At 38.6% G+C, this 25,913-nt stretch overlaps 1 pseudogene; it reads left to right on the top strand.

Annotated features, from left to right (window-relative positions):
• The window catches only part of LOC107141178, a 34,933-nt pseudogene extending 10,236 nt beyond the window's left edge, over positions 1–24,697 (top strand).
• Positions 24,698–25,913: the final 1,216 nt, after the last annotated feature.

Here is a 25,913-nt window from a genome sequence, read left to right as displayed (position 1 = left end):
GTATCACTAACTTGTTTGGGGCCTGCCTTAGTTTCTGAGGTTGGCTTTGAATCTGTGATCCTCTAGCCTCAGCCTAACAAGCCATGGGATTACAGGCATGCACCCCCAAGCCAGGTTACAGGGGAAGTCATAATACATTGTTGGTAAGAACACAAATTAGCACCACCATAATGGGGAGCAGTATGGAGCTTCCTTAAAAAAACTAGAAACAAACTACCATATGATCCATCAATTTCATTGCTATATCCAAAGGAACTGAAGTCAGTATGTTGAGATATCTTCACTCACATGTCTATTTGCAGCACTATTCACAATAACAAATGATGGAATCAGCTTAGGTGTCCATCAACAGGTAAAAGGAAAAAGAAAATACATACACACACACACACACACACACACAACAGAATATTATCCTGTCATAAAAAATAAAATTCTGTCATTTGTAGTAACATGGATGAAATTTTTTATGCAGGGGAAGTACCAGGGATTAAACTAGGCGCACTTGACCACTGAGCCACATCCCCAGCTATTTTATATTTTATTTAGAGAAAGGGTCTCATTGAGTTGCTTAGTGACTCTCTTTTGCTGAGACTGGTTTTGAACTCACAATCCTCCTGCCTCAGACTCCCAAACTGCTGGGATTACAGGCGTGTGCCACTGCTCCCTGTGACATGGACGAAATTTGATGTCATCATATTAAATGAAATAATGTAGACATGGAAAAACAAATACCTATACTTACATGTGGAAATGAAAAAAAATTATTTTGTAGAATTAGAAAACAGAATAATGGTCACCAGAGCCTGGGAAGGTTATGATATGGGCAGCAGTAGGAGGAATATTATCCAACGTTCTGTAGCACAGCAGATAACTATGGTTGACTACAATTGAATATTTCAAAGTAACTAGCAAATGCTGAATGTTCTCAACACAGAGGAATGATGTATGTCTCAGATAACAGGCCATTTACCCTGATCTGATCATTACACCTTATATATAGGTAAAAAAATGTTACACTGTATACCCCTTAAAATATGTACAATTACCAAGTGTCAATTAAAAATAAACATATATTTTAAAGATATAAAAATCCACATGCCTATCTTCTTTGTCACAATCTTGCCAGAATAATGAGCTCCTGGAGCACTGACCCTTTATCAGGCTCTTCTATAATGGTCTTACGATGGTCTTCCAGTGCTTAGGTCAGTGCCTGGTGCATCAAAAAGGATGTTGACCAGTCTGGCCCATTTCATTGCATCATTTTACCTGTTATAAAGGTAGGCAGCCAATTGCAGCTGCTACAGAGGGCTTCTGGCTTTTTTTTTCTTCAAAAAAAAATGTAGGAAACTTAATTGTAAAATTTAATGTATTAAAGAATTTCCTGAGCTGAGACTACAGCTCATGGCAAAGCACATGCTACAATACACAGGGCCGTGAGTTTGATCCTCAAGACCAAAAAAATGAAGAAGGAATTTCCTGTTTCTCTGGCATCTGTCACTCGACATCCTCATAATACAGTTATAACTGTCTTTTCTCTGAATTTTGAAAGGCTATTTTTCTTATGAACTGTCACCTGACTAGGCCCAACACCTCTTCCCTGGCCACTTCACATACAGAAATGATATGGTCACAGACCCCTCTTCAGTGACAGTCACTTCCACTTCTCCCAACTGTTCCTCCTTGGTATTCAGAGTTCAGAATAGTAACTCTCCTTGTTATTTCTTTGTTACATCATTATTCTTCTTTGTTGTATACATCTTCCTTGTTACATCATTCTCACAGGTAAAACATCCCACCTAGGAAAAGTTCATCAAATGCCTTTGCTTTGCACAGAACAAAACTGCCAGAAGTTACATTTACAATAGATGAATGGATAAAAAAAAAAAAAAATGTGGCATTTATACACAATGGAGTATTATGCAGCACTAAAAAATGACAAAATCATGGAATTTGCAGGGAAATGGATGGCACTAGAGCAGATTATGCTAAGTGAAGCTAGCCAATCCCTAAAAAACAAATGCTAAATGTCTTCTTTGATATAATGAGACCAACTAAGAATAGAGCAGGGAGGAAGAGCGGGAGGAAAAGATTAACATTAAACAGAGACATGAGGTGGGAGGGAAAGGTAGAGAAAAGGGAAATTGCATGGAAATGGAAGGAGACCCTCGTTGTTTTACAAAATTACATATAAGAGGTTATAAGGGGAATGGGAAAAAAAGCAAGGAGAGAAATGAATTACAGTAGATGGGGTAGAGACAGAAGATGGGAGGGGAGGGGAGGGGGGGATAGTAGAGGATAGGAAAGGTAGTAGAATACAACAGTTACTAATATGGCATTATGTAAAAATGTGGATGTGTAACCGATGTGATTCTGCAATCTGTATTTGGGGTAAAAATGGGAGTTTATAACCCACTTGAATCTAATGTATGAAATATGATATGTCAAGAGCTTTGTAATGTTTTGAACAACCAATAAAAAAATAAATAAAATAAATTTAAAAAATCATAGTTAATAAACACTGAACCCCCCCCCCCAAAAAAAGTTACATTTACCAATCTCTGTGCCTATGTTGCAATTTATATGGAGAAATCGTAAGTCCGAAAAGTACCATCCATGTTCTCTATCACACTGGGCACTCTAGAGCCAAGTTCCCTCAATGATATGCATTTAGTTTTGTTCTCCTGTTATCCATATATAAATGTTCATCACTCTCCAGTTCCTCCATTCTTGTGGAAGGACGTAGCATCTTCAAATGCAGTGCTATGATCTCCATGAACACATACATGCGCTCATAATACCACAGAGATGCTTCTTTTGAACAACATACTATGTTTTTGTTTGCTTGTTTTTTGGTAAAAGGGATTGAATCCAGGGGTGCTTGACCACTGAACCACATTCCCAGGCCTTTTTTATTATTATTTATTTTGATACAATGTCTCCCTGAGTTGCTTCGGGTCTAAGTTATTGAGGCCGCTTTGAACTTGAGATCCTCCTGCCTCAGATTCCTGAGCCAGGGATTACAGCTGTTTACCACTGTACCTAGCCAAAGTACTGTTTTAAAAACAGAGAGTCAGGCAAAGTGCACACACTTTTATAATCACAGTTACTTGGGAGTCTACAGCAGGAAGGCTACAAGTTCAAGGTTAGCCTGGGCAACTTCATAAGATCCTGTCTCAAAATAAAAAATTTAAGAAAGATATGTAGCTCATTGGTAGAGTGCTTGTCTAGCATGTTGGAGGACCTGGGATCAATCCCCAGCAATGAAAAAAAATATTTGAGATTGGTCATATGTTGATGATTGTAGAAGCTATATGATGAATATAAAGGGCCTCGTTATACTCTTTTCTCTATTGTGGATATGTTTGGAAATTTCAGTATTTATTTAGTCATAAAATACTCATTTCCTGAACATTATACGATACAATTCAGAGGTGGTTAAGACATGATGTCTGTCTATGGTTACCAAATAGAATACAGGAGGCCCGCCCATTAGATTTGAATTTCAGAGAAACAAGTAATATGTTTTAGTATAAGTATATGCCATGATATATTCAAGATATTTATTCTCTCACATATTTGCAAGTCAAAATTCCAAAATCAGTTTCAGTGGGTTGAAATCAAATTGTTGATGAGGGTGCATTCCCTCTAGAGGCGCTAGGGAGAGAATCTGTTTCCCTCCAGCCTCTGGTCACAGCCAGAGTTCCTTGGCTTGTAGCCATATATCGCTCCAGTCTTCAAGATCTTCCAGTCTCCATCTGTTCCTCACTTATACTGCCACTCTTCTTGCCTGGGTCAAGTCTCCCTCTGCCATCTCTTATAAGGACCCTTGTCTGTCTCTTTGGAGGTGGACTTTGTAATCCAGTATAATCTCCCCCTCTCAAGATCTTTGATCTCATCTGCAAAGATGCTTTTTCCAACAGGTAACATTTAAGATTTCCAGGAACTAGGATCTGTTATCTTTAGGGGCCACTATTAAGCCCACTCCACTGCTACTATGATAGAGACCTACTGGGGAATACTGGAGAAACAGAGAAGGAGCCATCATTCAACTGGATAGGAGATGTAGGAAAAGACAGATGGTGAAAAAGGCCACCCAAATCAGTGGTGTTGGGGAACTTAAATTTCTAAAGGAGTAGTGGCAGCAACAACCAGGAAACAGACCGATCAGAACAGACACCAGCTATAAATAAAACACTTCTGCAGACCAGAGAGATCCAGTTGAGCATTGATCTTCATAACAAATGTAGAGTTAGAGACATGCTACAGGAGAGTAAGAGAAAGCAAATGGATGACCAAAAAAAAAAAAAAAAATTAACACATGATTCCTAATATACCTAAGGAGGCAAGAAGGCAATTTGGAGAATATCCCTTTTTTCTTTCTATGTCTTCTACATTTCCTGAAAATTTTCTCTAGTGCTTCAATTATTTATCAGTCCAACTGAATCAAAATTTTTACTAAATTACTTACACAATTGTGATGCAATTTTTTCATAAAAATAAAATACTTTGTGCAAAAAAAGAATTTTTATAAGATTATATAAAGTAACATTTCCTTTCTCCTCCAACTAATCCCACTTTTCAAAGATAATTGCATCAGCAGACACATCTAAGGCCTTATCAATGTATATATAATACAAAGTTAAAATAAATGGGAAGGAACACTTGTTTAGCTCTCATCAGAAAACAGGCTCTTGTCCTGTTATACTCTCAAGAAGCGGCAAGTTACACGTCCTTTCCTGTTGTGCTGTTTGGATCCAATCCCACAGGAAATATCTCTAATCCATAAATTATTAATTCCACAGTAGCATCCTAAAAGAGAATTGGAAATAAGAGCAATAATTAAAAAATCAACAACAACTTCCTCTAATCTTTCCATAAATGTTCCACCCCCAAAGCTTCCTTGGTTGTCACACGGGCACCTCAGTCTTAAATTATCCAAAACTGATCTCATCATCTTCCTGGGGAAATGTGCTTTCCCCACCCCCCCATCTTACCCAATGATCCAAGCTGGAAACAAAAAGTCACCCTTTACCCCCACACCATATTTTTTGAAAAGTAACCAAATCCTAGAAAAGAGCACTTTAAATTTATAAACTTCTCTTCATCCCTGGATTGCTGAAAAAAAAAAAAATCATGAATAGTCTACCAGGTTCCGCTTAAATACTCTCCACACTGCAGCTAGAGTTATCTTTCCAGAACACAAATTTCACTATAATATACCCTGTCTTCACTCTTTAATGAGTCTCATTGTTCTCAGCATAGAATCCTGAAGAGGATATAGAATATTCTACTTGAGAGAGCTCCTGCGCTATTCCTCTCACCCTCCCACCCTCACAGTCTGGCTTCAGACTACACTGGCCTTTTTCGTTTTCCTAAATACACATGCTAGGACTTGGCATGTGCTATTTCTTCCAAGAAAGAGTTTTCCCTTCCTTTGCTTAGTTAACTCCTCTTGGATTCATAGGTCTTTACATAGATATCAGTTCCTTCAAGAAGCTTCCCTCTAATCCTCTAAGTCTGAAAAAAGTGTTTCTTTTCTGTACTATCACATCATCCTGTCATTTCTCTGTCATTAATTAGTATTTAGCAATTATAGTTGCCTCTTCACTACCACTAGACCATCAGATCAGTTAGCTTTTCTACTATTTGGACCCAGTAGAGTACTGGGGACAAAAAATTGTTACATGAGTATTATTTAATGCAGATCCCCAACACATGATACCGTACATTTATGTTCAGAGAATCAGTTCAGTACATGCCTTAGGTGTAATGAACAACATGGTAGTATTATTATTTCCTGCATTTTGTTGACTACTAATGAGTAACTTGCACTTAAGACACATCAATCCTACAAAAAAAATAAAAGAAAGAAGAAGAAGAGGAGGAGGAGGAGGAGGAGGAGGAAGAGGAAGAAGAAGCCCATTAGTTCTACAAGAAGGAAATCAGTTATGTACTCCTCATTCCAAATTTACACAGAAAACACAGAAGCAATACTGTCACTCTGGAGACCCAGTAGGATTCCTTTGGTGTCCTGTATGTTTCTGTCATTACCAAGGTCTAATGAATATCCTCAGCTTTGCAGGTTCAAAAACTCATTTTATTTTACTCAAAAGTGAAAAGGTTGGGCTTAGGATGAACTTCAGTGGCAGAGTGCTTGCCTGGCATGCACAAGACCCTGGGTTCAATCCCCAGCACCACACAAAAACCAAATCAAAACAAAAGTCAAAAGCCCTCAGAGCTGCCTTTCTCAATGACAGAGTTCCTCGTATGAACACAGAGTACAAAAAGTTATTTCGGTGACTATTTCTCAATTCTCCCAAGAATAGTAAATAACCAATGCCATTCTAGATGCAAAGAGTAGTGAATTCTCTACATACAATGGATGCCTTATAGCCAGCCATTAGGGCTTATTTCACTCCTAGAAACCCAGAGGGACTAACTCATATGAAATAAACTTCTTTGAGACACACACAGCTAGCAATTTGAAAAAAGAAAATATATGGCATCAGAACTATAATAAAGCCAGGAACAGTGGCATACACCTGTAATCCTAGCAGCTCGAGAGTCTAAGGCAGGAGGGTCGAGAGTTCAAAGCCAGCCTCAGCAACTCAGTGAGGCCCTAAGCAACTAAGCAAGATTCTGTCTCTAAATAAAATATTTAAAAGGGCTGGGGTGTGGCTCGGTATTAAGCACCCTTGGCTTCAATCCCTGGTTTAAAAAAAAAAAAAAAACCTACAGTAAAGCATCATTACTCACCATAATGTGGCTTGAAAAATATAAACCAAAAGGGTTGAATTGACACATATAATAAAATATACTCAACCTTTGAAAGAAAGGAAATTCTGACACGTGCTATAATATGAATGAACCTTAAGACATATGCTAAACAAAAGAAGCTAGTCACTGAAGGACAATGCTGTATGGTTCCACTAACATGAAGTAACTAGAGCAGTGAAATTCACAGAGCTACAAAACAGAATGGCAGAGCCAAGGGTGTTTCTCAGTGCAACTCAGTTGGTAGAGTACTGGCCTGGACTTCCTTGAGGCCCCAGCACCAACGAAGGAAAAAGAAGAAAGTGGAGAAAGGGAGAAAGGGAGGAGAATGGTGGTTTCCAAGAGCTGGGAGATAGAGAATCATTGTTTTAAAAATGAGAATAATTTCAGTCTTGAAAGATGAAAACCTTTTGCGACAGAGAGGGATGGCAGTCGCACAGTAATGTGAATGTCACCGCTGAACAGTACATTTCAAAATGGCTAAAATGGTAATTTTATGTTACGCATATTTTACCACAATTTTAAAATTCAATCTAGTCGTTCTTTCTGATTCTGTCCCTGAATGTTAGGATAAAACTTTAGGGTCTGTAGTTCTTGTTCAACATTCGTAGAGCAAAACATTTTCCCACTCTCCCTGAAAACTAGGACTCTAGGAGCAACTGAGACCACTCTTACATTGCCTCACCTGAAATGCAGAGCTAGCTGTCATTATGTCAGGGCTCTGAGTGATATGCCCAAAGATGAGACTCCTAGGAATTGGATTCGCACTATTTGCAATCCCGAAAGGTGTGATACCTTTCCTCATCCATCATAATGTCCCTTTAATCAAAAGACAGGTTAACAAGAGAAACTTAACAAATTTATTTAACCAAAGTCTACACGACACAGGAGACTTCAGAAGTGAAGACCCAGGCTGGGCATGGTGGCGCACACCTATAGTCCCAACAGCTGGGGGGCTGAGGCAGGAGGATTGCAAATTCAAAGCCAGCCTCAGCAACTTAGTGAGGCCCTGAGCAGTCTACCGAAACCTTGTCTCGAAATAACACATAAAAAAGGGGTAGGGATGTGGTTCAGTAGTTAAGCACCCCTAAATTCAATCCCTGGTACCAAAAAAAAAGAAAAGAAATGAAGATCCAAAAACCAGAGAATTCTCTCTACATTTATGCTTAGGTTTGATGGAGAATGAACAGCTATGAAGAAATGTGAATGGACAAATAGCTTTTTTGAAAAAAATCTAATGGTAATAGACTGAGGGGGAACCCAACAAGGTCTATCTGTTCAGATTAATCTTGGCCTCTCTCTGAAGTGTTCCTTTTTCCTCCATTTGGGGCAGGACCCGTTCTGAAAGAGGGTCTTCAAGAAAGAAGATAGTAGCCTTTCAATCTTTTATGCCTTGGTTTGGGGAAAAGGGATTCTGGTTTCTATGACTTGTTTTGGATGAGAAAAGGGGTAGGTGAGAGGAGGGCAGGGAGACAGGTGGGCAGAAAAAGATCAGAGAAGCCTTACACCTGAGTCTCTCCAATGTTCTTGAAAGTACTCAGCACACCAAAACAACATACTTTGGGGTATTGTGGTCTGAGCCCAAACAGCAATCACAACTGAGGTGAGGAAAGGGACACAGTGGAGAATGTGATCTCAATTCTTCTCCTTCATTCATTAGAAACTATGTCCACATATCAGATGACTTCTGGGGCAGCCCAAGGCTCTCTGCCCCACCTCTGTGATTATGCAATTTCGTTCCCAAAAAAAATATTTTGATTTGTAGGGGACAGAGGGAATTAGGAATTATACAAAATGTACCTGTTATTGCCATTGGTGCTTGACATTTGTGACCTCTTTGATTCTTATAACAAACATAGATGGCCAAACTAAGACTCAAAGCAATTAGTGTTTGCCAAGTTCACACTGCTTGCAAGTGCTAGCACAAGGATTCAAATCTACTTATTTTCTGACTCTAGACCCCAAACTATTGTTCCATTATGTGTCACAGTTGCTTATAGAGCGGATTTCGGTCTCTTCCTCCTCCTTAGAAAGAGTTATACTGCCCTAAAATCAAAAATCTATAGCCAAACTCTCATGTTGGCAGACAAATGGTACTCTTGGCAAGAAGTCTGTTCTTTGATGAAAGCACTTAAGAGTCCCAGCTAGAATAGGGATGGGAGTGAGAGAAGAAAGTGCTTCTTACCTCTCATTCAGCACTTCTCTTGGCGCAAAGAGGAAAAGAGGCACTAATTTGTATAGATTAAAGAAATAAAACTTGAAGCCTGAAAATCACTAAGTATAAATTCAGACTTGTACACGGTACTTCCCTACAAGTAGACTTAATTATATTGCTTTTCCAGGAATATTTGTTACAGGATTAATTTTACTTTATTGGTTACAAATAGACAGCAATAAATAAGATAACCAAATACTTTGCTTCTGTTAAGCATTTAACCAATAAAATATCTTCCAACAAATGACCTAATTGTTTTGGTACACAACAAGGAGAATCGTCTATCAAAATACTGCATTAAATGTATAAAATTCTTTTTTTTTTTTTGGGGGGGGGGTGTTTTATTGAGCTTTTTCTCTGCTGCAACTGAAAGACCCAGCCTGAATAACTGTAGAGGAGGAAAGGTTTATTGAGGGGCTCACTATTTCAGGGGTCTCAATCCATAGACAGCAAGTCCCATTCCTTGGGGCTTGAGGTAAGGCAGGACATCCTGGTGGAAGAGTGTGACAGAGGGAAGCAGCTCACAGGATGATCAGAAAGCAGAGAAAGAAAGATTCCACTGTTCAGATACATAACCACGCCCCCAGTGAACCACTTCCTCTAGTCACATCCCTCCTGCCACCAATTACCACTCATTGATCCCATCAGGAATAAATTCACTGATTAGCTTAAGGCTATAACCCAAATATTTCTCCTCCCAACCTTCTTGTATTGTCTCACATGTGAGCTTTTGGAGGACACCACATCTAAACCATAACAGGGGTTACTGAAGACCGAACCTAGTTGCCAACTTGTCTCACTAAGTTGCCCAGGCTGGCCTCAAACTCGAGAACCTCCTGCCTCAGCCTCCAGAGTAGCTAGGTTACAGGAGTGTACCACATGAGGCCCTTCAAGTTCTTTTTTTTTTTTTGGTGGTGCTGGGGATTGAACCCAGGGCCTTGTACATGCAAGGCAAGCACTCTACCAACTGAGCTATATTCCCAGACCCCTTCAAGTTCTTAACAGTATAAATTGAAGTTATCCTTAAAGTGAACCACATTCTTATGTTTTTACTTTTTTAATATATACGTATTTTTAGTTGTTGATGGACTTTTATTTTATTCATTTATATGTGGTGCTGAGAATCAAACCCAGTGCCTCACACATGCCAGACAAGCACTCTACCAGTGAGGCACGACCCCAACCCTTATGTTTTTATTTTAAAACTGTAGATCAAAAGGATTTGTGAGCTCCTATTATTTCAAAAAGAAAAAAGAAATCTAGTTAAGGGGTAACAGATGCAAGGCTTACAAATAATGTACTTCTTTCCAAAATATTCTATAATAAGCATGTATCAGTTTTACAACAGAACAATTAAAAAAATAGAAAATTATGCAAATGAAATTCACATCCTTCTTTATATCAGGGCAAAACTTTTCTATTTATCTACTTCATTTGGTTCCACATTTTTCCATGTTTCTAATAGTAGTAAATCAACAAAGCAGGAAAGGTGAAAAGTTATATAAAGTTATATAAAGTTAATGTGTGTTTCTTACACATATCAGAGCAAATTAGTTTCAACTTAGTTACACATATTAAACCAAATTAGTGTCTGATACATATCTTATATCAGACAAACATTTTCTTCTGCTGTAGTTAACATAAAGTATCAATTTATTTTTGTGTGTTTGGTGCTGGGCATTGAACCCAGGGTTCTCTACCACTGAGCTACACCTCCATTCCCAAGTGTTTACTTTTGTGAGATTCAGAGTTAAATACCAAACACCCAAAATGACAATCATCCTCTGCTAGTAGCCATTTAATAGTTATCAACAATGCTGATCATTGCAGGTTTTGTTTTGTATTTTGCAGTGCTAGGGATTGGATCCAGGGGTGATCTACTATTGGACCATATTTCCAGCCCTTTCTATGCTTACATCAAACTTGATATCTTCCTACCTCTGCTTCCTGAGTTGCTGGGATTACAGGTATGCATCACCACACCCAACTGGATCCTTACTGAAGTTAACCAATTCAAATTCCATAGCAATACTACCTGTATATTGAGGATGCTTTCAAACTCTTCAGATGCTTTATTGCTGATATGCCCAATTCTGACACCATGCCTGATGCAAAATTTATATTATTCCCACTGAAAAAAAGTGCTGTATGTTAGGTTGTGTTGAACAATAAAATAAAATGTGGTTTATGTTCTCTAAATTTTATCGCTATTTTATTCATTATATAACATATTTTAACATTATTAATTTAAACAAACAACCATATGACAAACATGTCAGTATGCCCTTTTTTTCTGTTGCTTATGAAGATAAATGTATGTGGATATTTTATCTAAGTAGATTTTTTTTAAATATTTATTTTTTACTTATAGTTAAATAAAATACCTTTATTTTATTTATTTATTTTTATGTGGTGCTGAAGATCAAAGCCAGGGCCTCGCACATGCTAGGCCAAAGCTTTAGCCACAACCCCAGGGCCTTGTGCATGCAAGGAAAGCACTCTACCCCAGCCACAACCCCAGCCCAAATTAGATATTTTTAATTCTCATGTTTAAACAAGTATAGGCAACTCTAGGGGGTTTTCTTTGCCTGAACTTGATTTTCCAACACTTATATTCTTGTTTCCTAAGAAGCTTCCAGAATAAAGTCAAAACTTGTTTATGAATGTATACCCTCATAGATGTTAATCTTAAGAAATCCAATTTCACCTGTTCCTTCAGATTCATGGGAAAGCCTTTGCTAGAATGGGGATGCCCTCTACAACATCCCTGACGAATGGCATCCAGCCACTGCTTTGACATTCCAAACACAGGATCCTGCCTGCCTTACTGAGGTGTCCAATCCCACTTTCAAACACCTCCACCTGTTAGAACACTCTCATTTTAAGCAGAAATCTGTTTCCTATAGTTTCCACCTTATAATCCACCTTCTGAAGCCAATGGAATAAATTTGACAACTCTTCTCAAATATATCTTCAAATGAAGAGTTGTAGGACCAGGCATGATGGCACATGCCTGTAATCCAAGCTCTTCAGCAGGCTGAGGTGGGAGTATGACAAGTTCGAGTCCAGTCTCAGCAACTTAACAAGACCTTGTCCCAAAATAAATAAAAATAAAAAGGACTTGGGATATAGCTCAGTGATTGAATATCCCCTGGGTTCAACCCCCAATATAATAAACAAACAAACAAACAAACCGACATTAAATAAATAAATAATTGCAGTTATCTTAACAATTGTTCCATATCCTTCAAGCCCTCCCTTGGACATGTTCCAATTTGTCAAGACCCTTTTTAAAATATGGGAGCTTAGGGCTGGGGATGTGGCTCAAGTGGCAGCACGCTCGCATGGCATGAGTGCGGCCCGGGTTCGATCCTCAGCACCACATACAAACAAAGATGTTGTGTCTGCCGAAAACTAAAAAAAATAAATAAATATTAAAAAAATTCTCTCTCTCTCTCTCTCTCTCTCTCTCTCTCTCTCTCTCTCTCTTTAAAAAAAAATTGATCCAAATAAACCTTTTAAAAATATATATATGGGAGCTTAGAATATTCAGATACTCTATAAATCTGCATAATACAGGATAACCCAGAGGCAGTGCCTCCTCAGCATGAGCCTTGACCCATAGGCCTTACTCAAAGGACTCTTCCTACCAGGGCAATGGAAATCAATCCACTCAGATGTCCCCTTTCAGAACCTACAGTAGAGTATACAGATGATTGAATGGAAGGCAGAAGGAAGAGAGCAGCCACCCAAAAAGACAGCAGAAGACAAAGTCTATGTCCTGGATATTTACAATAAACTTCTCCATGTAAAGATTATGAGTAGATCTCTTCCTTATGATCAAAAAATCCAAAAGTGACCTATCTTTAGGAGCAGGTCATATACAAGTCGATCCTGAATGGAGAGTTTGTCGTGGGGAGGAGCAGAAGGTACATTTATATATTTTTACTTCTTTTTTTTTAATCTATGTGGCTTTAATTTTGACATTGTATTTAAAAAAAAAAAAAACTTAAAATCAAAAGAGTACTTGTAGACCATAAATTAAACTGATTTGCAAGAGCTCACTCAAGTAATATGAATAAAAATATTTGATTTTACATTTAATTGTCACAGATGACATAAAGTATTACAAATTTTAGTGGCAAGTTGACATAAACAAAGGACTTCTAAATCTTTTTTTCATACACACACACACACACACACACACAAAAAGATGAAAATCAGAGCTGGAGTAGTTCAATGTAGTTCAGTGGTACAGCATGCACAAGGCCCTAAGATCAGTCACCAGTATCACCAAAAAAAAAAAAAAGGAAATCTACACCTGGCATCATATTGCCGTTATTTTTATACACACAAAGAATAACTTTGTGAGCCATAATGGTTTGATAAACATTATAAAAAGTTCATAGGGTGTCCCAAAATAAAATCAGCTTTTTTGTTTGTTTTTGTTTTTGGTATTGCTGGGGATTGAACCCAGGGCCTTGTGCATGCAAGGAAAGCACTCTACCAACTGAACAATATCCCCACCCCTAAAATTGGCTTTCTTGAGGTAGAATTTAGATATTAAAGGCTCTATGGTTCCAATTAGTAATGTATAAGTGGGTCAGCTTTATAAGAATTTGTAAAGAAATAAGTAGCAAGAAGATTTAAAGAAATCAGATACTAAAATATGATTTGTTGTGTCTAGTAGTATGCCTTTTAAAAGTTCTAAACCAAAAGCCTTTATCTGAAATATATTCCTAGTCTTTCCCTGAAGAAAGAGTTGAAACCTTTTCCAAAACAAGTTTAATATTCAGGAAAAAAAAAAGAAACAAACATTCAATTTTCCAAGAAAGCCTCAACTAACAATGTACCTATCATTCAGGAACATTAATCACTGACGAAGGAGAGAAACAAACAAACAACAACAACAAAAACTAATTGGTATGATTTCTTTTCCAAAGAAAACCCCCAGTGTCTATTTCTATGATCGTGTGTACCAATAGCATGAGGACCACTGTGGTTTGGCAGAGGACATTCGCGTTATCGGTGGTTTGTGGGTTTCTTCACCTTGAATATCAGGCTTTGTTTTACCTTTTCATATTTTATATAAAAAGTCACTACTGCCCGGGCACAGTGGTGCATGCCTATAATCCCAGCAGTTTGGGAGGCTGAGGCAGGAGGATTACCAGTTCAAAGCCAGCAAAAGCAAGACGCTAAGCAACTCAATGAGACCATCTCTAAATAAAATACAAAATAGGGTTGGGGATGTGGGTCAGTGGTTGAGTGCCCCTGAATTCAATCCCCAGTATCAAGAATAAAGAAAGAAAGAGAAAGAGAGAGGGAGGGAGGGGAAGAAAGAAAGAAAGAAAGAAAAAGAAGGAAAGAAAGGAAGGTAGAAAAAGTCACTACTGCCTCCACCACTGAGGATCACAGGAAAGGGTGTTGTTAATCTGAGGCAAAGACACGCTAAGAGTTTAAAAAGCCAGGCATGGTGGCATGTACCTACAGTCCAGGTAGTTAGGAGGCTGAGGGAGGAAGAAGGCCTGCCTGGGCAACATAGCAGGACCCCATCTCAAAAAAGAAAAGAAATCAAAAAGAGACAGCAGAAGAAGCATGGGAGGGTGAACAGTAAAAAAGGATAAACTTGCCACAAACAATGCAGCTGTTTCACCAAAGCTACTTAGGAGTCATTTGCTACAAGATAATTTATTATAAATTTTAAGACTCACTCTCTTCCCACACTTCTGATTGTTTTCTTGTTTTATTTTTATTGGCCACATAGTCAAACTTCAACACAGTATCTGCATTCTCTGCTTTATTTAAGTGCACTTCCAATTGCCCTTAAGGAGTGCTAGACTTTTGTGTAAGACCACATAAAATGTCATCTGTCATAATAATCAATTTCTGAAATATTTTCAGGGAGAGTCAAATAAAATCCAATCAAATATGTTCTAGAAGGCAAATAAGATGATTCATTTCATATTTTGATGATGATAATTTTGGTAGAAGTTCATATTTTCACTTATGAGTATGCTTTGTGTGTTCATAGGAGAACTGCCAGTCATAATAAAAGACTAGAAACAGGGCTGGGGATATAGCTCAGTTGTTAGAGTGCTTGATTCACATGCACAAGGTCCTGGGTTCAATCCCCAGTATCACAAAGAAAAAAAGACTGGAGACAGTCAAAGTTGGAAGCTGGTTAATAAATTACTTATAGGGCTGGGGATGTGGCTCAAATGGTAGTGCGCTCGCCTGGCATGCGTGTGGCCCGGGTTTGATCCTCAGCACCACATACAAACAAAGATGTGTCCGCCGAAAACTAAAAAATAAATATTAAAAAATTCCCTCTCTCTCTCTCTCTAAAAAAAAAAAAAATGTGTGTTTAAAAAATTAAATAAATAAATAACTTATATTGTGAGTGGCTCCTAAGCAGATAGTTTAAGTTCATGTATTTTCACTATTCCATAGTATGACAGAATATGAATATCCCACAATATATTTTAAAAACATATCAAATAACTGGATCTCATAAATATAAGTTGAATAAAAAAATCAAATTGCCAGAATGCTACTATGAAAGTTTAAAATATGAGAATCAACTCTGTCTACTGTTAAATATACACCATTTGAAGTAAAAGAAATGCATATGAATAATATGGTTATTACCCAGGGATTGGAAGGAGAAAACAATTGAGAAGAAATACTGGGTTAGATCACATGACACTGCCAATGTTGAGTAATTTTTGACCTACAAAACAACAATCTCATATGATTCAACACACCATATGAGCCGTATTCAATTTGTTAACAGGTTTTATTCTTTCTGGGGGAAGGAGCAGGGTTGTACTAGGATTTAACCCAGGGGTGCCTTACCCCTGAGCCACATCCCCAACCCTTTTTATTTTCTATCTTGAGACAGAGTTTCACTAAGCTGCCTAGGGACTCACTAAGTTGCTGAGGCTGGCTTTGAACTTGCAGTCCTCCTGCCTCAGCCTCCAAGTTTCTGGGATTACAGGTGTGTGCCACTGCCCCAAACTGAGAGATTTATATACATGTATTCACATGAACCCATGAGGATTCATCAACTATTTAGCTCTTTGACTCTACACAAGTTATTTGACCTAGTTTTTATTAACCTGAAAAAAAATGGGAATAATAATAATAATATATATCTCACACAGGTACAGTAAGAATTTAAAAAATTAGTATGTGTAAAGGACTTAGTACGTGGCACATGGGTAAGTACTATTTGATTTCATTACTATTAATTTTATAGCTTTTTGTGTGGTTGAAATATTTCATGAAAATATTTTTCTTACTTACAGAAAGCTGTAAATATAAACAAAGGAGAAAGATTAGTATTATGAACCCAAATGCACTCATCACTTTGCTTTAACAGTCAGCAAATCCTGGCCAATTATGTTTCACTTCTGTTTTCATTCCCTTCCCAGAAACATATGCTATCTTATTTTAAAGAAATTCTAGATTTCGTCCAGAAATATTTCAATATATATCTTTGAAATATAAGGACTTTTCCTCCCTCAGGGCTGGAGAGGGAACCCAAGAATGCTCTACCACTGAGCTCCACCCCCAGCCCTTTTGATTTTTATTTTGAGACAGAATCTTGTTAAGTTGCCCAGGCTGACTTCAAACCTTGCAATCCTCCTGCTTCAGCCTCCTATGTCACTGGGATTACAGGCCCAGTGACAGCTTGCTCATGTTTTACAAAATGAACATACTAATGTAACTGATGCCTAGAAAAAAACCAAGGACTGTGCATTCCCTCCTCCTCCTCCTCCTCCTCCTCACCACCTTCCTCCTCCTCCTCCTCCTCACCCCTCTCCCCATTCTTCTCCTCACCTCTTCCTCATCCTCCTCCTCATCCTCCTTCTTCTTCGGAGTGGAGACTGAACCCAGGGCCACTTTACCACTGAGATACACCACCAGTCTTTTTTGGGGGAAGGGAGGTACCAGAGATTGAACTCAGGGGCACAACTGAGCCACATCTCCAGCCCTATTCTGTATTGTATTTAGAGACAGGGTCTCACTGAGTTGCTTTGCACCTCGACATTGCTGAGGCTGGATTTGAACTTGTGATCCTCTGGCCTCAGCCTCCCAGACCACTGGGATTACAGGCATGCACCACCACGCTCAGCCATCACCAGTCTTTTTAATCTTTCTTCCTCCCTCCCTTCCTTCCTTCCTTCCTTCCTTCCTCCCTCCCTTCCTTCCTTCCTTCCTTTCTTTCTTTCTGAGACAAGGTCTTGTTAAATTGCTAAGATTAGTCTCACCTGCCCTAGTCGCTAGGATTATAGGCCTGGCATTTTTTTCTTAATTGCAATTTTTTTACATCAGGATCCAGAGTCAGGAATGTCAAGTTTTTTAGTTTTCATTTTTCACTCTTTTTACTATAGCTCAGTGGTAGAGCACTTATGTAGCCTGTGTGAAGTTCTGAATTTGATTCCCAACACTACCAAAAAAAAAAAAAAAGTCAGAATCCAAATAGGATCATGCTTTATTTTATAATTGCTCAACAACCATTTTCATAGTAATCTTTAAAAAACTTTTTCAATTAACATTAAAATGATAAAGAATCAGTTCATTTTTGGTTTTTGGACAGTTTAGGGTTTTTTTTAGGGTTTTTTTTTGTTGTTGTTGTTATTTTGTTTTCTGAAACAATATATAAAACACTATTGGTGGAATTGGGTGTGGTGGCGCACACTTGTAAACCCAGTGTCTCTAGAAGCTAACACAGAAGGATTGCAAGTTCAAAGCCATCCTCAGCAAGTTAATTACATCCTATTTCAAAATTTAAAAATAAAATAGGGGCTGGGATTGTGGCTTAGTGGTAGAGTGCTTGCCTACCATCCATGAGGCACTGGATTCAATCCTCAGCACCACATAAATGTAAAATAAAGATATTGTGTCCACCTAAAACTAAAAAATAAATATTAAAAAATAAAAAATAAATAAAATGAATAAAAAAGGACTGGGGATGTAATTCACTGGTAAAACTCCCCTGGTTCAAACCCCAGTACAAAAAAGTACTATTAATAGCCTGGGGATATAGATCAGTGGTACAGAATTTGCCTAACATGCATAAGGCCCGGGGTTCAATCCCTAATACTGAAAAAAAAAAAAAAAACCAAACACTATTAGCTACCACTGTAGGCAGGAGGGAGGAGAGTCGGAAATGTCAAGTTTTTTAGTTTTCAATTTTTACTCTTTAATGTTTACCTTTTTACCATTCATACTTATTAGATGTACTGATATAGAAATAAACTGATTAAAATAAAAAATACAGGGACAAAACAAAATTTGGCAATGCAATCTTTTGTGGCATTACTATCTAACGGCATTTTTTTTTTTTCCTGTGGTGCTGGAATTGAACCCAGGGCCTTCTGCATGTGAGGGAAGCACTCTACCAACTGAGTATATCCACAGCCCTCAGATGGTATTTTTTAAAAAGAAAATACTATTGAAAACTAAAAACAAATTAAATATGTCCATTAAAATATAGCAATTTTTCAATTACATATTATTATTTCTCATGAATTATTAGTCTATGAACTATATTTTAATGATGATTATGCTACATAGAGTTAGCTACAGTACAGCTACTTCAATATGTAAATTCCTTTAGAATTCATTTGTTTCTTCCATACTTATAATTGTTTTTTTCCTTAACTATTGTGCCTCTGTTACTTAGACTCTCAGCCTTGGGTCTAAATTGAAACAAGTCTCCTTGGTGCACCAGCAATAGAATTTTGAAATCTTTAGTCTGGGATTGTGAGTTTAGCCGACCTTAACGGCATTATCCTTGACTGGGGATGCACAAGCAAATTCATTTCCTGTCAGCCTCACTGAGACTAATGAGCTTTCCAACTGCAGTTTTCACTTCCAACTGCAGTTTTTCACTGAGGGCTGATGACTAGAGCCATGCAGAGGGGTCTCTGAGAGCACAATGCCATCTTCTGGCAGAGTTCCTGGGAGGAAAAACAAACTTTGAAACATGCCTTGCAATAAACCCCTGGCTCTGGGAAAAGAGAATGTCAGGCACTATTATAAGTGTTTTATTTTCCTCCTACTTCAAGTGAAGGCAAGAAGAAATGAGTTTGATAAAATAATTGTGAAAAGGTCTGAAATTAAAATATAAATGCCTAACATAAAACAGAATATTCCATACTCCAGGAATTTGGAGAACATGCTAAATCCAGTAGTAATAATCTGAGGATTGCTCCCATACATTCATACAATTGATTATGTAAGAAAATGAAAAATCTCCAGACTATTGTACTTGGCTGTCAATAAGAATAGGTATCTTATTTTTTTTAAGTAGAATTATCCCCAAAATTACTTATTCCACATTTATGTCATAAACTGTGCCCATCTATAGAGAATATACCAGGATCTTTCCAAGAGAGTAGCTCCGTAGGCCTCAAAAAGAGTTTTGCTAAGTGAGGATTGCAGATCACTCACACTGAATGATGACATAATGAACTTGCAGAGGGGCTGACTTCAATTTCTGACCACTTTGGTACAAATTAGATTTCCCTAGAGGTTGAAATTGCTTTAAAGAACAGGTAATTTTAGCCTACTAGGCAGGTCAGAAATCAGTGGTAACTACTGGGGCTGCCAGTAATGGTGGTGTTGAGAGTAGGAAGTTATTATATACATTCAATTTCCTCCATACCAAAAATTAAATAAACAAATGCCATTCCAGGCAATGTTGTGCTGCTTGGGTATCTGACTAACATTCCAGTTTCAAGCCCCACCACCACCACCACCAAACCAAACCAAGAATAATCTAGCTAATGACACTGTTGTTGCAGGCTGGTGTCCTTTCTCAAAAATTGGTTCCCAATTATTCCAAGGGACAAGTGAGGCACCCACGCCTACCTACCTACTCCAGAGGAGGTAGATAAGACAAACCCGGGAAGGAGAAGGACAGTTTGTTCTCTTTCAGTCTCTCAGATCTTTAGCATACATGAATCTTGTGTCCTCTGCAACATTTGTTCCTGGCACAGTTAATGGATGTCATATTTCAGTATCTGGATTTAGCCAGCCCCTCCAGTAGCTAGGTGCTAACAAAATTTAAATAATGTATATTTGTAGAGCACTTAACATACATTGATAGGATAATGTATATTTGAGCTTTTCTTTTGAAAGTACTTTCATATGCATTGCTGATTTCTTTCTTACTATAAGCTTGAAAGGAATCTAGAAGAGTTATCCTGACTTATAAAGGTTATCCCGACTGACCCAAACTGTAGGGGACTTTCCTGAAGACACCAAGATGGCAGCAAAAATGAGCCTCAAACTGTGGAATACTACATCTCGTGAGCTTTTCCCCATTCCATGTGTGTGTTCAGCTATCAGATTCCAGCAATATGGGCTGGAGATGTAGCTCAGCCATAAAGGACTCACCTTAAAAAACAACAACAAAAAAAACAGCAACCTCAGAAAAGAAAAGTGACAGGTGATCTGAATGGCTCTTCAAGATCTCAGGGCCATCAGCAGAACTTTTCTCCTGATTATGACTGATGGCATTCAGGACAAAATATGGCACCTGGGCATACTGAATATTTTAAGATGAAGGAATCTAAGAAATGACATATAGAAAGGACATTCTGACCTTCCCCTGAAACATGTCATAAAGCTCTCCTATAAGAGATGTCTTTTTTTTTTTTTTAGTACAGGGGATTGAGCCTAGGGGTACTTAACCACTGAGCCACATCTGCACCCCTTTTTGTATTTTATTAGAGACAGGATCTCACTGAGTTGCGTAGAGCATTGCTAAGTTGCTGAGGCTGGCTTTGAACTTGAGATCCTCCTTCCTCAGGCTCCTGAGCTGCGAGACTACAGGCGTGCGCCACTGCGCCCATCAGGAGATGCCTTCTTTATGCCCAAGGAGCTTCCTATTTCTAAAGGCACAGTCTTTGCTAAATTTCTCCCGGTTTATTGTCATCAACTTATACTGCATTTGTCCTACCATACTTCTCCACGACTTTCCACTCTTCACCAAACCTAGCATAAAAACACTCTGGTTTAATCACTTCTTCAGGACCTCATTTTCTCAGGAAGGTTCCCATTGTTGTGTTAAACCTATATTAAATAAATTTGTATATTTTTCTCTTGGTAATCTGTCTTTTGTTATAAGGGTCCTAGCCAAGAACTCAGAAGTTGGAAGGAAAGGGTATTTTCATCTCCTGCTGAGCTGCCTGCACTGTCACTTCTTCCTGGCAGAATCTCCTGTTTTTCCTACCCACAGTCAAGTTTTAGAGGTCTTTGTCTACTGTGCTGAGGAGGTTGGACTGTATTTTGTAATAAAGGAGCTTTCAAAATGCAGTCATGAGACCATCAGCATCAGCATCATTCTGGGAAATTATTAGTAATGTAATTCTTTGGCCCCACTCTTTGGAACCCAGGGGTGCTCTACCACTGAGCTAGTTCTCCTACATTCCAGCCCGTTTTTTTTTTTTTTTCATTTTTGACAAAGGGTCCCACTAATTTGCTCAGGTTCACACTAAGTTTCCACTGGCCTGGAACTTATGATCCTCCTCTCTTAGTCTCCCAAGTCACTGGGATTACAGAACGTGCCAACATACCTGGCTTTGTCCCACTCTTAACTTAGTAAATCAGAAAATTTGTTTTAATAAGATGATTTCAGTACATAATTTTGAAAACTATGTCTGAAAGGTAATGAATAGTGATTTAAATTAAAGAAATTATATATTACATCTATGTTTCGAGATAGCTCAAATGGTATAAATAGAATCCAGGAGAACAAAAGGAAATCAACATTTCTGCTGCATCTATAAAGTACTGAGTACCAGTCACATTGTGGGTATTTATGTCTTATTTTGACAGAAAACCAATAAGTTAGTCTCTGCCCAGACCCCAAGGAGCCCTCAATATAGTTTGCTCCAATAAGTTCCCCTCATATATGAATACACAGCCGGTGAAACTCCCCATCATGTACAAAGAATGCAAGAATTGGATCCTAATTAGAATAAGTTATACTCCATATATGTATAATATGTCAAAATAAAAAAAAAATACACTCTACTGTCAGGTAAACCCTAAAAATAACAAGTTAAAAAAAACAAGGTCCCCTCAAATCATCCAGCTCCCCCTTCTGGTAGGCCAGGGGGTCATCCAGATGATTCTGTCCTGTGCTTGTCTCAGAGATTACACTGACATTCATCTCCTGCATCCCAGGTCACAGACATAAAGAAGACACTGGTGGAGGCAGAGACACACACTGTAATCCCAGCAGTCCTCTGGCTGAGGCAGGAGGATGGCGAGACCAAAGCCAGCCTCAGCAATTTAGCGAGGCACTAAGCAATTCAGTGAGACCCTGTCTCTAAATAAAATATAAAAAAGAGCTGGGGATGTGGCTCAGTGATTAAGTACTCCTGAGTTCAATCCCCAGTACCAAAAAAAAAAGACCGGTGCTGGATAAGGACTAGTTCGTTCCCACTCTAATGGTCCTAAAGTCTGTCTGACAACACCAAAATGGAAATATGCCAATATCCCATCCAGGATCTTGTCCATAGAGACCTCCTGTAGATTTCCTTTTAGAAATGTTACGTAGGTGCTGGAAGCTGCTGTTCTTACAGGCAATGTGAAGATATAAACCTCTCTGAGGCATCAGCTGAGGTTTTCACAAGAGAAGATACCACGGAGACAATGCCCTCCCAACCAAGGTCAGTTTCAGTAACCTTAAATGTTCCCAGTATTTTAGCCCTCCACAATCGCTCCTGAGGCTGGTGCCTCCACATCTCTGCTATTGTGTCTTCCATGGGAAACTGGAGTCCTATCCACCCGTGGCTGTAGTGAAAACTGCTCCCCTCCTACCTAACTAGAGCTATGGAAAATGGAGCCTGAGCCATTGGGATCTTTTGGATGTCCTGCCACTTGCTGGCTGAACAAAAAGAAAATCTACAGAAGTTTCAGTCAAACTTGTCACTCTCACTCACTGGAGCTCCTGACTGGGCACAGGTCTGGAGGTGAAGGTCAGGACTGCCAGAGAAGGGAGAAACCAATGGATAAGAATCTGCAGGAACTTAGAGAAACTGGTTTTGATGTTATTTGATGTAGAACTTAATGAGAAAAAAGAAAAAACATACTAGTGCAAAGACTATTGTCTAATCCAGGAAAACGGTATTATGCAGGGTTCTCCAGAGAAATGGAACCAGTAGGATATGCATCCACCCATCCACCCCTACACATGCACACGCGCATACGCATGTTACGAGGAATTGGATTAAGTGATTAAGTCCCCAAATTTGTAGTCCATCAAGTATTAGAGACCCAGGAGAGGCAGTGGTGTAAATTCTAGTCTAAATCCAAAAACCTGGGAAACCAGTAGCATTCCCAGTCACTGTGACAATTGAAAGGGTCACACATTTCCAGAAGTTGTTCTAGGGAGCAATACTACTCCTGACTGGGAATCACTAAATTGGGGTCTTAAACCGTGACATTCAAAACCTAAGGATTTTAAAACTATCACTTTAAAAGACAAGTGTAGGGTCAGAAAATTGTGACACCTTTCCTCATGCATCAACCCCTACAGGGAAAAAAAAAAAAATAGGTTTGCAAGAGAAAAGCAGAACACAGGTTCACCTCCACTGGCATGAAAATTGTTTGTACTTCTTGGGACTCTGTTTTTTCTCAACAATATGCCCCCTAACTTATTTATTTATTTATTTGTTTATTTGTTTATTCAGCTAAAATGTTTTTCCATGGACTTGCCTAGTATGCACAAGGCCCCTAAGTTTTAATCCCTAATACTGAAAAAACAAAAGTTGGTCCATAATGTAAAAATTGAGCAAGGAGGCCAGACACAGTAGCACATACCTGTAATCCCAGCCACCTGGGAGGCTGAACCAGGAAAATCATAAGTTCAAGACCCTAAGAAACTTAGTAAGAGCCTGTCTCAAAGTTTTTTGTTTTTTTTTTTTTTAAAAAAGGACTAGGAATGTAGTAGTTTAGTGGTAAAGTGCCTCTGGGTTCAATTCCCAGTACCAAAAAAACAAAACAAAACAAAAAAAAAACTTGAGGGAGAACTTAGTGACATTGGGAATTTTGCAAACATTTTCCAAGAGATAACTTTACCAATAAGTTCAGTAATAGGCAAAAGTTCCATGATGAAGCCCCAGCAACAGCAGTGGCATTTCAGATGGGGACCAGCAAGACCCAGCTGCTACACAGCCTCAAGAACAAAAAAGAAAAACTTCTGGCACCCAGCTGAAGAAAAACAACAAACTCTGTAGCAAAACCACTGCCAAGTTATCCACTAGTGCTCAAAGAATTCAGAAGGAACCAGCCAAAATAACCCTTTCTCCTCCTAATTGCCGGGCCTAAAGGAGAAAACATTTGTGAATGGAGATGGATGGTACTTCCGAGTTCTGTACGTGAAAGTGGTTGTTTTTTCTAGATATTATATTTTTATCAGACAATTCACTTAAACCACCAAAGGTTACTAATGCCAGAATCTATCACTGCAACATCAACAGTCTGGGAGTTATCTGTATAGACATCCCTAAAGACAACTGGAGTCCTGCTTTGACTGTTGCAAAGGATTTGCTATCTATTTGTTCCCTTTTGACAGACTGCAGCCCTGCGGATCCTCTGGTTGGAAGCACAGTCACTCAGTATTTGACCAACAGAGCAGAACATGACAGGATAGCCAGACAGTGGACCAAGAAATGCACAACATGATTCACAGGATTTGTATGCAGTGTGAGAAAGCAGAAGGCATCCATCCTTTCCCTGTATGGCAAATCTTTACAGTCTTTCCAATACGGACTTCTGTGCATATATAATACTGATTCTACTCTCTGCTTTTGTCGATTGGAAACTGAGAGACTTCACAAAAAAGGCAAATGTTATCAAGAGCAGAACTTTATAGCTGTAGATTAGTTCGATTTAAATGCTTGGAACAGGTGGCACATGCCCATGATCCCAGCATTTTGGGAGGCTGGGGCAAGATGATCCCAAGTTCAGAGTCAGCCTCAGCAATTTAGCAAGATCCTGTCTCAAAATTAAAAGGGCAGAAGGGCTGGAGGGCTGGGTGCACACCTATAATCCCAAGGACCCAGGGAAAGGAAGCCGAGACAGGAGGATCCAGAGTTCAAAGCCAGCCTCAGCAAAGGTGAGGTGCTAAGCAACTCAGTGAGACCCTGTCTCTAAATAAAATACAGAATAGGGCTGGGGATGTGGCTAAGAGGTTGAGTACCCCTGAGTTTAATCCTAAGTACCAAAATAAACAAATAAATAAAAAGGGCTGGAGATGTAGCCTAGTGATAAAATGCCCCAGGGTTCATCTTCAGTACCACAAATAAATAAATAAAATGCTTACTTGCAAGTCTTGCTTTTTTGAGATATCAAAATGTATTTTGTCATGTACTAAGGATACTGGTCCTGAAGTCTACCAAACTATTATAGGGCATTTTAGCCTAATTCATTATGTCTATGAGGTTATAAAAGCAACCGTAAATGACTAGGAATTATGTCACTTGTATTAAACCCAGATCTGTTTCTAAATATGTGATTCATACTGTTGAGAAAATGCTTTACCTTTTGCCTTTGTCAGTTTGTAATGAAAGGACTTCCTTTTACTCTTTGTTGCTCAAAGGGTACTGATGTGTCATCTCAAACAATAAACACGCTCCTGAAGGCATAAATAAAAAGGTTTATGTGACATGGGCCTTTATAAATAAAGACCCAGCAGGCTGGAGCTGTAGCTCAGCAGCAGAGCACTTATCTAGCATGTATGAGGCACTGGGTTCAATCCTTAGCACCACATAAAAATAAACAAATAAAATAAAGGCATGCTGTCCACCTACAGCTACAAAAGGGGGGGGGCTTGTTTATGTTTAGATTTGATGAAGAATAGACAATCATATAGAGATGCAATTGGACAAATGGGTGCCAT

This window comes from Marmota marmota, unplaced genomic scaffold (assembly GCF_001458135.2).
Source record: "Marmota marmota marmota unplaced genomic scaffold, marMar, whole genome shotgun sequence".
In the NCBI taxonomy this organism is placed as follows: Eukaryota; Metazoa; Chordata; class Mammalia; order Rodentia; family Sciuridae; genus Marmota; species Marmota marmota.
This window is presented reverse-complemented; position numbering and strand designations above follow the sequence as displayed.